This window comes from Cornus florida, unplaced genomic scaffold (assembly GCF_030987335.1).
Source record: "Cornus florida cultivar Cherokee Brave unplaced genomic scaffold, ASM3098733v1 CherokeeBrave_3.0.0_Hap2_Chr05, whole genome shotgun sequence".
In the NCBI taxonomy this organism is placed as follows: domain Eukaryota; kingdom Viridiplantae; phylum Streptophyta; class Magnoliopsida; order Cornales; family Cornaceae; genus Cornus; species Cornus florida.
This window is the reverse complement of record NW_026775575.1, coordinates 52,862,309-52,873,610: the sequence shown is the minus strand read 5'-3', so window position 1 is coordinate 52,873,610 and position 11,302 is coordinate 52,862,309.

Sequence of the window (11,302 nt, the reverse complement as noted above, 5' to 3'; positions counted from 1 at the left end):
GTAATTCTTTCAATTTCCAAGCTTCCTTCTCTATGCAATTGCTCGTGCCTTGCAAATTTTCTGGGAAACGGTGTAGAAAAGCCAAAAGTTTGATTTTTCTTAAACCTTCTCAACTCTAATTTTCATTCCCGGAAGTCTCCATCGCTTTCTCGCAATTTCATTAGATTTTTCAAATGCGACTCATGTGCATATTTTCTCATTTTTAATGAAAAGTCTGAAAATTTTCTCAAAATTCTTCATGCATTTGAGATGATTAAAAAGTTGAAAAATTGTAAGGTTTCAAAACAAAACTTTCAAAATTTCCCATGCATTGGAATGGAATAAATTTGCAAGTTTAAAATTTTCTCCGAAAATTTCAATCATGCTCTGTGTGATGTTCTGAAAGTTAACAATTTTTCCATGTATCAGAAATTGCAAAGTTAAAAAAAAAAAAAAAAAAAATTAAATAAATAAATAAATAAATAAATAAAAAATATCAATAAATAAATAAATAAATAATCAATAATCAAATCTTTATATATATACATATTTTTATCATAATCATAATCATAATGCATGCAGCTTTGATGCCAACATGATGCACAGTTTATTCATGCATGCAAAGGAACTTGCATTGTATTCAGTTCATGTTCAAGAACTTGCATTGCATGAAATGGTCAAGAAATGTTAGAGTTCAGGTTCACATGTTGCATTAAGGCATCATTGCATTGCATTCATGCATTGCTTGAATCCTCATGCAAGCTTTGAGTGCTCCAGTTTTCCTCCTAAGCTTCATTCATCCGAACTCCTCCTACCCAACACTCAAGCCCACTGCATGCAACAGCTTGATCGATCTTCAAATGCCCTCATAAAGCTTGCCCTCAAATGCACTCATCAGTTGAGCTCACTGTCCAGGCTTCGAGCACTCGAAGTTGAACTTCAAGTGCTCGAACTTCTCTCACCCAAAGACCCCAACTCTCTGCCTTACTCTCGAGCAATCCCAACCCCATTTCGAGTGCCCAAGCTTCTTAACCCAACTCACTGCCCAAATTTCGAGCACTCGAAGACCAAGCTTCGAGTGCTCGAACTCCACCATCAACCATAACCTCCATGCAATCTCACCCACCAGCCCACCCAACCCATGCAAACCACCTCACCTCTCAGCCACCATGCAGACCTGCATGCATGCATGCAAGCCCCATGCATGCATGCACAACCATCTTCTTCCTTCTCTCACCACACAACCAATCTTCCCTCTCCTCCACAAACCCACCATCACCTTTATTCACCCCATGCCCACCATGCTTTCACCAACCTCATCCATGCAAGCTCACTCTCGGCAACTTCAAGCCCATCAACCATTTCTCTCACAACCAAACCCAACCCTTCTCTCTTTCTCTCACAACCCATCCCCAAGCCACGCATGCAAGCTCCATGCATGCATGTACCTTCAGCATCAAACCCTTCCCATGCACCCCCTTGGAGAGTGCTCGAGCACTCTCCAGCAACACCAACCAAACCATGCATGCACCAAACAACTACAATCCAACATCACCCCACTCAACCTCACAACCCCTCACCTCTCAGCTTCCCTCTTCCTCTTTCTCTCAACCCCAGCAACCACCATGCAACCATCTTCACTCTCCACCGAACCACCCACACCTCCCCAACCAAGCATGCAAACCATGCATGCTCCATCAACCCTCACTATTCACCCTCGGCACCAACCAAACCAGCCTCTCTCTCCATCCAACCATCACCCTCGACATTAGCATCCCACACATGGTGGCTCACATCTCACACATCCACCTCACACACACATCTCATACACCATGCTTTCACCACCCTCACCATGCACACCACCTCACTCACTGCCAAGACTTCGAGCACTCGAAGTCCCATTTCGAGTGCTCGAAGTGTGGAGCACAATGCACCATCCTCAGCCGAGGCCATTGCCCCAATTTCGAGCACTCGAAGACACCCTTCGAGTGCTCGAACCAAGCTTCCCTCTCTCTTTTAAAACCACACAACCTCTCTCTCTCGAACCAAGCCTCCCTCTCTTTCTTTTAAACTCACAAACCCATCCCCACTCCAAACCAACTCTCTCTCTCTCTCGGCTCATCCCCCACCCCAAACCAACCAAGCAACCAACTCTCTCTCTCTACCCAAACCAACCAACCTCGCCATCCTCTTCACCTTTAGGCAAATTCCTCCTATCCCCACCACTTAATCCGACGATCCATAGGGCCTGTGGATCTCCATTGTTAGGTGAGTTTCTTCCTTCTCTTCCTCTTTCACATTTTTGGTATAAATGGAGGATGGGCTTGCATGTAATGGCGATTTGTGATTGTTTGGGAGTAGTTATTGTAATTGCAGGGCCACAAATTTTTGGGTTTCATCATCCATCCCACTCATTTTCACCTTCTCCTTTTTGTGGTGCACGCCAGGTGTTCGCCGAAATTCCTCAACCAAGTCCACCTCTCTAAATGTCTCGTGCCGGTCATTCTCGCCCTCCCAGACCCTCTGCGGGTGCCCGTGCTGTCAATCGTGAGCGACCACGTGATCCTTGGGATGGCAAACAACTCAACTACGAGCTTTCTTTTCCGCTCACCGATGCCTTTGATATTCTACCCACAACTTCGTGGGCTGTAGCCGAATTGACTAACCGGTGTCTACAGCACATTTGCGCGCCCCTTGCCAGGGTTGCCTACCCCCGTGTAGTGCGCCTCTTCTATCAGAATCTCCAATGCCCTGAAGAGCCACCCATTTCTCTCACTATATCCATTGATGGCACCACCTATGCTTTCACTATGACTAACATCATTCAGGTTTCTGGTTGCCCCATTGAGTGCCCCGATGACATTGTCAATCGTGAGAATCTCTCTTTATATGAGGAGCCGGATACATTAACTGTGGAGCAGATTGCCGCTGCCATTTGCACTGTTGACGATCCTACTAGGCCCCGGTCTTTTATCCGCAAAACCAATCTTCCAGAACGCCTCTGGTTCATTGACACTGTCTTCAAGCATAATGTCTGCCCTTTGGTGCATAGCACCGAGCGTCGGGGCCTCCTTTTGCAAGCCTTATATGCCATGGACCAAGGCCAATGGTTCTCCATCCCAGAGCTCATTTGGACCACATTTATGAAGTTTTGGCATGACGCTCATAATGCACGGGTTCCGCGAGTTGAAAATTAGAAATTGCCTTTGCCGTTTTTCATCACTCGGCTCCTTCAGCACAAGGGTTTCGTTGTTCCTCCCCATGAACTAAAAGGCGAAAAGATTAAAATTTTTACCAAGCGCCGGTGGATCAATGTTCTTAGCCATTCTAGTACCCCTCAGCCTGCTGCTCCCCTGTTTATCCAAGCTCCACCTCCTTCTCCTTCTGAGGATGCTTCCACCGCAACAGCCGCTGCAAGGGTAGAGCCTCCGGTCGACTCTCACCAGGACCAGGCTTTCATCCGGGCTAGCATTGCCGGTATTCATGAGCGACTGGATCGTTTTGAGAATTCTTTGTCTGCGTACACTCGGACTCTATGTGAGACTTCTTCACGTGCTAAAGAAGATCGTCGTCTTGCTGCTAAAGACCATCGTGTCGCAGCTGAGGAACGTCGTTTAGCTTCCGCTGAACGGCGTAAGACTCAATCTCTCCTCCATTCCATCCTCGCCCGTTTACCCTCTGGACCGTAGCTTGTTGCGAGTGTTGGCCCTTATCTTTTTGTTTCATATGTAACTATTTCTCTTGTATCTTTTGTTTTCCTTTTGAACTGTAAGAATTTGCTATGTATAGGTTGCCCTAGTAGACATGATCCCTGTACAGCTCTTTTTGTAATCATGTAAACTCTTTTTGAAATGCAAATTCTTTCTGTTCTGTTAGCTTTCGGTACATTCTTTTTCTGTATTTATGCTTGTGCTATTAATGCTGTTTGTGGTTGTTTCTTTTTGTTCTTCACGATGCTCTCCAGGTTGCGCAGTCCAATTCAAGTTTGGGGGTTTTTTGTATCACCATGCCGTTTCCTCCCCCTGGGTATTGTTGTTCCTTTTTATACTCTTTGTCATTTTTGTCTCTAACGTACATCCATGTCCCACATTGAGGACACTGTGTATTTTAAGTTTGGGGGTGCATCAAAGCATTCTTGGCATAGTTTTGGGTATCATATTTTTGTAAAGCAATGATAGTGTAACTTGGAACTTGTCGAAGACAAAGCATATGTTTAATACCTTGTGTATAGAAGCAATTAAGAAATTTTTGAAAATAAATAAATTTGAATTTGAAGTGATCATGCAAATACAATGTAGTCTGTATAAATGCCTCAATTAGATTCTTGCTGGATTTACACTCTTATAAGCTTCACAATGCACAGATGCACATTGGAAACTTAACTGTGAGGCATGTAACTTGATTGACCTTGACCTTGGCCTAGTTAATCTGATTTGATGAACCTGATAGATGGATACCTTTGGCAAGGTTATGAAAAAAAAATAATAATAAAAAATAATAAAAAATAATAAAATAAAATTGAAAAGATGACCAGTTGACGTTCGTAACCTTTCCAACTCGAGCTATTAAGCCCTAGGAGTGTCTCTACACTTAGCACCCTAAAGCCATCTGGTTTGGGAGTTGTTGGCCTAACGCTTGCTACAATGGTTGGTTAGAAAGCTTAAGGGACTTAAACATTGCACGGTCATTCAAAAAAATAAACTAGTAATAAACATGGTTCGTTGGAGTTCGTAGCCTTTCCAACTTGAGTTATTAAGCCCTATGGAGTGTCTCTACACTTAGCACCCTAAAGCCATCTGGTTTGGGAGTTGTTGGCCAAACGCGTGCTACATAAGTTGGTTAGAAAGCTTAAGGGACTTCAGCATTGCACAACCATTCTATGTTTCGCTTATGAGTTGCAATAAATTGTCAACAAGCAACAAAAGTTGTCTTGTAAATAAAATCATGCCTTAGGGACCTCATTTAAAGGGGAATTCAATGATTTGAAAACTTGTGCTTTGGAATTGGAAAAGAAAGTAAAAGCCGCATGTTGAGAATCCAATTCACTTTCACTGGAGTTTGAGTTATTTCCATTTAAGAGATGACAATTGAATTATTTATATAGACTATGATGTTGATGCATGCATGTTGAAATGGTTTTTCCCAATTTTTGTATCAATGCTTCATATATGCAAGGTAGTCTTCCCAATGATCCCGTCTCCAGCTCTTTATCTGTTTCAAGTTGTATTTGAGCTATGTTTATGTTTATTTTTGCCATGGTGAATATTTTTGTAATAGCATTCCCATGTTTTCATTCCATTGAGCTTTGCATTTTGGTTTTGCTAAGGGACAAGCAAAATGTAAGTTTGGGGGTGTGATAAGCGCTGAATACTGTATATTCAGGCGCCCTAAATTACATTAACAAAGTCCATTAATTGATTATTTTATATAGATTAACTTCATTTGCATGTTTTTGTGCATTTTCAGGTTAAAGTGCAAAAAGGAAGCAAAAATGATGCCTTGTGGAATTATGAACAAAAAGGGTGCCAATTCTGAATTTATGGCAGCGGTAGAACCTGACTTTTGTCGCCATTTTCGACCTAGAAAACTCAAGAACTGGACTTCTATCATAACATGAAAGATTTAGAGTTCTGAATCAGCTTTCCAAATCTTCAAGCGGTTCATCATTCGGAGTTTGGAACAGAGAGTTATGATCTTCTTAACAGAGGTGCGCAGAACTGCCTGGCAGCACTGAAGTACTGCCTTTCTCCCCATTTTCGACCAACTAGACTTCAGAATTGGGTCTTCATCAAAACATAAAGTTTTTTAAAGCACTGAATCAGCTCTCTAAATCTTCAAACAGATCATCATTCGGAGTTCGGGGCACAAAGTTATAGCAGTTTTACCAAAGTAGGTCAGTGTGAGCAAGAAGAGCATGTTGCACATTACACTAATTTAGAGTGCTCGAGACCACTCTTCGAGTGCTCGAAAATCAGCCAGATTGCAGCTCGAAAATGAACCCCTCTTCAGCCCACTTGTGCATTGGTTTCCATATTTCCACCCTCCTTCTTTATGGAGTGGTTGGGAATGTCTTTGGAAGAAAGAGAGAGCTTGGTTGAAAGATATAAGGCAACTAAGGGCCACATGCATCCTATCCTTCATTTTTACAAGATAAGAGGAGAGAGAGGAGAGAAAAGAAAGGAGTTCTTGAAGCTAACAAAGGGGAGCTCGAAAATTAGAGATGGAGTTCAAGCTTCTTCTTCATTCTAAGGCTCCAATGGGTAACTAACTCTTCTTCTAGGGAGGTGATGAAGCCTCCCTTGTAAGCATACTCTAGTTTTGTTCTTAATTTGGGGAATGAAGTATGTATGTGGTATTTTTCATAATCTAGAGCTCTACACATGTTGTAATGGATCTTAATTTCTATTAATGATTATGTTGAGTTTTATCATCTTGTTTTAGGTTATATTCTCTCATGATTTTATAGCTTGCATCTTCATAGTGGGAATGGAGATGAGATTATGAAATGGTTTTCTTGGCATGTCTTGTGAAGGTTTTGATAGTCTATTCCTAGGAACGATGAACCATACTACACCCCTAGTTTAATGTAATTAAGTAGATGGTTCATACCAACCATGGATGGATTATACTTAGTCTTTGATTACATGTGCATTTACCATACAAAGTAAGGGATTTGATAGGCCATTCCTAGGGGATTATACTTAGATGGTTTATACTTAGCTCTTGATTGTATGAACTTCTTGAAGATAGTGTAGTTATCATGCATCTCTACATATCATGGTCATTTACATAAGTAGCTCCCTAAGTTAATTGCAAGCTAGCATGTTTATGAGGTGTGTGGTGGATTCATTTCCCTAGTCCTCTCCACCTAAGTTTCACTCCTTTTAATCTCCTTCCATTTATTATTTTATGCATCTTTACATTTCTAGCTTAGTGACAAACCAATCAACAACTCTTTATTACACCTTATCACTCTAAAATGACTCTAGACACTTAGGTTGCCATAGATTAGCGCAGTCCCAGTGGTTCGACTTACCCGACCAATAGCCCTATTTTACAATGATTCGTGTTATTGCGAAGGTGATGTATAGTTGATCAACCGATCAGTACAATCCATCAATAAATGAGCATGAACCATCAAGAAAATTACAAGAGCATTCCATTAAGCACAATGTTTTGACAATCTCTAGATCTATGGCATTAATACACATAGACATGCATCAATAACACAAGAAATAGAGACAAACACATGAACATCTATTCTAGCATATATAGACATATGGATAAAATGAAATGATCAATTGGAAGCATTAAACCACATAAATCATTGAATAAATAAGATCTATATATATAAAAGTGCCAAAACATATATTACAACACTAATCCATCAATAATACACAAAATCAAGATGTGGAAAGTATGCTTGGGGCTAACTCTACCCCCAAGAGGATGTCTAGCCACTCATGGTAGTGCTTCTCCAACCCTGAAAGGCTAACTCTATGGTAGAGATTTGCTCTTTAGTTAATGAAGAGTCTCCAATGGTGTCTCTAGCCTCCTCCTCCTCTAAGCTTCCTCTCCAAGAGTTCTACAAGGTATGATATGATATGATGTGATATGATGTAAAAAGTAATCCTTATCCTTATATAGTAGGTCAAATGATACCCAAAATAAGCTGGGGTCGTACAGCAAATATTCCCCAATGATTGGATAAAGGACAACTTTTTGTGAGCTAGAAATTTAACTTTTTCGCACTGGAGGAAGTTTGATCGATCGAACCTTGGACTTAGATCGATCGAACATGGCTGAGATCTATCGAACTGAAGTTGGATCGATCCTCAATGGCGGTGCTTTTTGGATAAAAACAAATCTGAGATATTTTGAAGATATTTTTGGGAAAAGGACAAAAGTGGTTGGTAGGGTGGTACAACTAAATAAGATCAATCATTTGGATAAGGACAAGGTAGTTCGATCGATCGAAGAATGATGTTGGATCGATCGAACTTTTGAGATCTCTGAAAATGTCATCATGGCTCTGATCCATCTTGAAGTGCTGAGATCGATCATGTTGGATCGATCGAACTTTGATCTGAGATCGAACGAAGATGTTGATTTCCACCTTTTTCTTTCTTTTGCTTCCACTTGGCTCCTTTCTTTGATTCATCCCAGAATTGCTTCATTTCTTCTCTTATTTGGCTGAGTTAGCTTATTTTCGGGATAAGTGCCTGAAAATGGAAATAATACGAAATCAATCTAAAACAGTAAAGTAAGATAGATAAAGTACTAGAATGCCTAAGCTTAAGGGGTTTAAATACGCACTTTTCAGCGCTCATCAACTTCCGCGTAGCGTATTCTCTTGTTTAGAGCTTAAGTTAGGATTCGTTGTATTCCTTTACGGTTTATTTAAAATCGTACTGATGTCTGTCTTTCTATGTTAACAGAATGGTTAACATTAGAACCAGACGGAACAATAGGCAATGAAGGGAAGCGGCACGTAGGCAGCAAAATCTCCTACAGCGTCAGCTAATGGAGGAAAAGCAGCAATTGTCTGGGTTTCAGGACAATGGTGGTCAGTTGCATATAGAGTAAGAGGAAGTTCAACAGACTCAAGATTAGGGAAGAGATTTAGAATATCCTCCTCATCTCAATGACCTCATTGCTCGGGCTATAGAAGTAGGGGTAACAGCTACACTTCGGAGTCAGCCACAGGTTCAGCAGGCACCTATACCAGCACTAGTGGTTCAGACTGATCCTTGGGAAAAAGCTAAGAGTTCTTTCACAAAGGGGAACCTACCTGAGTTCACAAGATCCACCGATGCGAAAGCAGCTTATCTGTAGAAGAAGGACATTGAGCAACATCTTCGCATGGTTCAGTGCACAGAGGTTTAGAAGCATATGCTTGCTACTTTCAAGCTTGTCGGGGATACACTACAGTGATGGGAGTCAGTTACCACTGCACATAAGAGGACTTCATTAACCTATGATCAGTTCAGTACTTGCTTCAATGAGAAGTACTTTTCATATGCAGTCAAGACAGCTATGAAGACAGAGTTCCTTAATCTAGAGCAGGGGAACATGACAGTGGCAAAGTATGAGCAACAGTTCACTCGCTTATCTCTTTTTGCTCCAGATGAGGTGGATACAGAGGAGAAAAAATGTAATAGTTTTGTTAAGGGACTTATGTGGCCTATTAAGTGATCTATTACAGGTAGTCTAGCCTACACTACTTATGCTCCGGTGGTAGATGTTGCGTTACAGCAGTATCAGTTGATCGTGGACTTCAAACAGGGTAGGGGTGAGAAGCGGGGTGACAGAGACTCTGTTAATCAGTCAACTGAGAAAGGGAATTACAATGGACACCGATAAAATGATAAGGGCAGATTCCAGGGACAATAGTCTTGGAAGAAGCACAAGGGTGGTTCAATTGCTCACAGGAATGGGGTACCTATTCAGAGGCAGCAGGATGAGGGATCACAGGCAGGACAAGGTTAGCCATAAGCTAACCAATAGAGGAGCAAATTTAGCACTTTCCAAAGTAGTTGCTATACTTGTGGAGAGTTTGGTCACACTTCCAAGCAGTGTCCTAAAATAGGACAGGGACACGGACAACATGTATAGTAGGGATAGAGGGCACCATTACCTTTACCTGCTCCATAGATCCCACGGATTCAAGAACAGACATATCTGGCTTTACCAGCACTGCCACAGCCTCAATTACAGGCACCATAGCAGTTGCATTATGGCAGGGTCTTCAACCTCATGCCACAAGATGTTCAGGAACCTCAGGCTCGTGTTTTATTTGATACGGGTGCTACAAATTCATTTGTATCTAAATCATTTATTGCATTATTTGAGATGACGATGCGAGTATACGATAAACCTTATGGTATTTCTACACCTTTAGGCAATATTGTCATTCTACATGAGAGTGATGGGCCTGTGACACTAGATATTGGTAGACTCAGATTTCTGGTCAATCTATTGGTCCTGAACATGCACACTTATGATGTGATACTTGGGATGGATTAATTATCTCACTACCATGCCTAAGTTAATTGTTATGATAGGTCTATTGTATTCACCATACTTGGTCAGGATATGTATGTTGTCGTTATGCCACGTTCTAATGGGGTTACTAGCACTTATTTGTTCTATGTGGAGGATGAAACTGAGGAGGAGTTTACTGTGTCACTGGATAACATACCAATTGTACAGGAATTTTCGGATGTTTTTTAAGAGATTCCAGGGTTGCCACCTAGTCGAGAGATAGACTTTGTGATTGACTAAGCTTCAAACACTATGTCTATTGCTAGAACACCATACAAGATGGCACCAGTGGAGATGCGAGAGCTGAGAGATCAGATTCAGCAATTGCTCAGTCAGGGTTTTATTCGTAGGAGTACTTCACCTTGGGGAGCATCAGTTTTGTTTGTGAAAAAGAAGGATGATTCACTTCGCCTGTGTATAGATTATAGGGAGTTGAATAAGGTTACTATTTAGAACAAGTACCCTTTACCCAGGACTGATGATCTTTTTGATCAGTTGAAGGGAGCTACATACTTCTCTAAAATTGATCTGCATTTTGGATATCATAAACTTCGGGTCAGGGAGCAAGATGTTCCTAGGACAGCGTTTCTCACTAGATATGGTTCCTATGAGTTTCGTGTCATGCCTTTTGGATTGACTAACACACCAGCAGTCTTCATGGATTTAATAAACAGAGTCTTCAGGGCTTACTTGGATGAGTTTGTCATCGTGTTCATTGATGATATTTTGATCTATTCTAAGTCGGAGGACGATCATGCTAGATATCTTCATATAATGTTGCTGATGCTTCGTGAACACCAGTTATATGCCAAGTTCAAGAAGTGTGAATTTTGGCAGCAGGAAGTGAAGTTTCTGGGTCACGTAGTGTCAGAAAGGAGAATATCGGTAGATCCAGCTAAAGTTTCAGCAGTGGTAGAGTGGGGACAACCTACTTCACCTACCAAGATTCGGAGTATCATCGGATTGGCAGGATATTATCGTAGGTTCATTCAGGGGTTCTCAAAGATAGCGGGACCACTCACTAATTTGACTAAAAAGGGTATACGGTTCATGTGGGATAAACACTGTCAGAAAGCTTTAGATGAGCTAAAGAGCAAATTGACTTCTGCACCGGTTCTGTCTACTTCACAGAGCGGGATAGAGTATCTTGTCTACACAGATGCTTCTTTGCAAGGTCTTAGGTATGTTTTCATGTAGGAGGAACGACCAATTTCGTATGGATCTCGTAAACTTAAGTCTCATGAGCTTAATTATCCAACACATGATTTGGAGTTGGCAG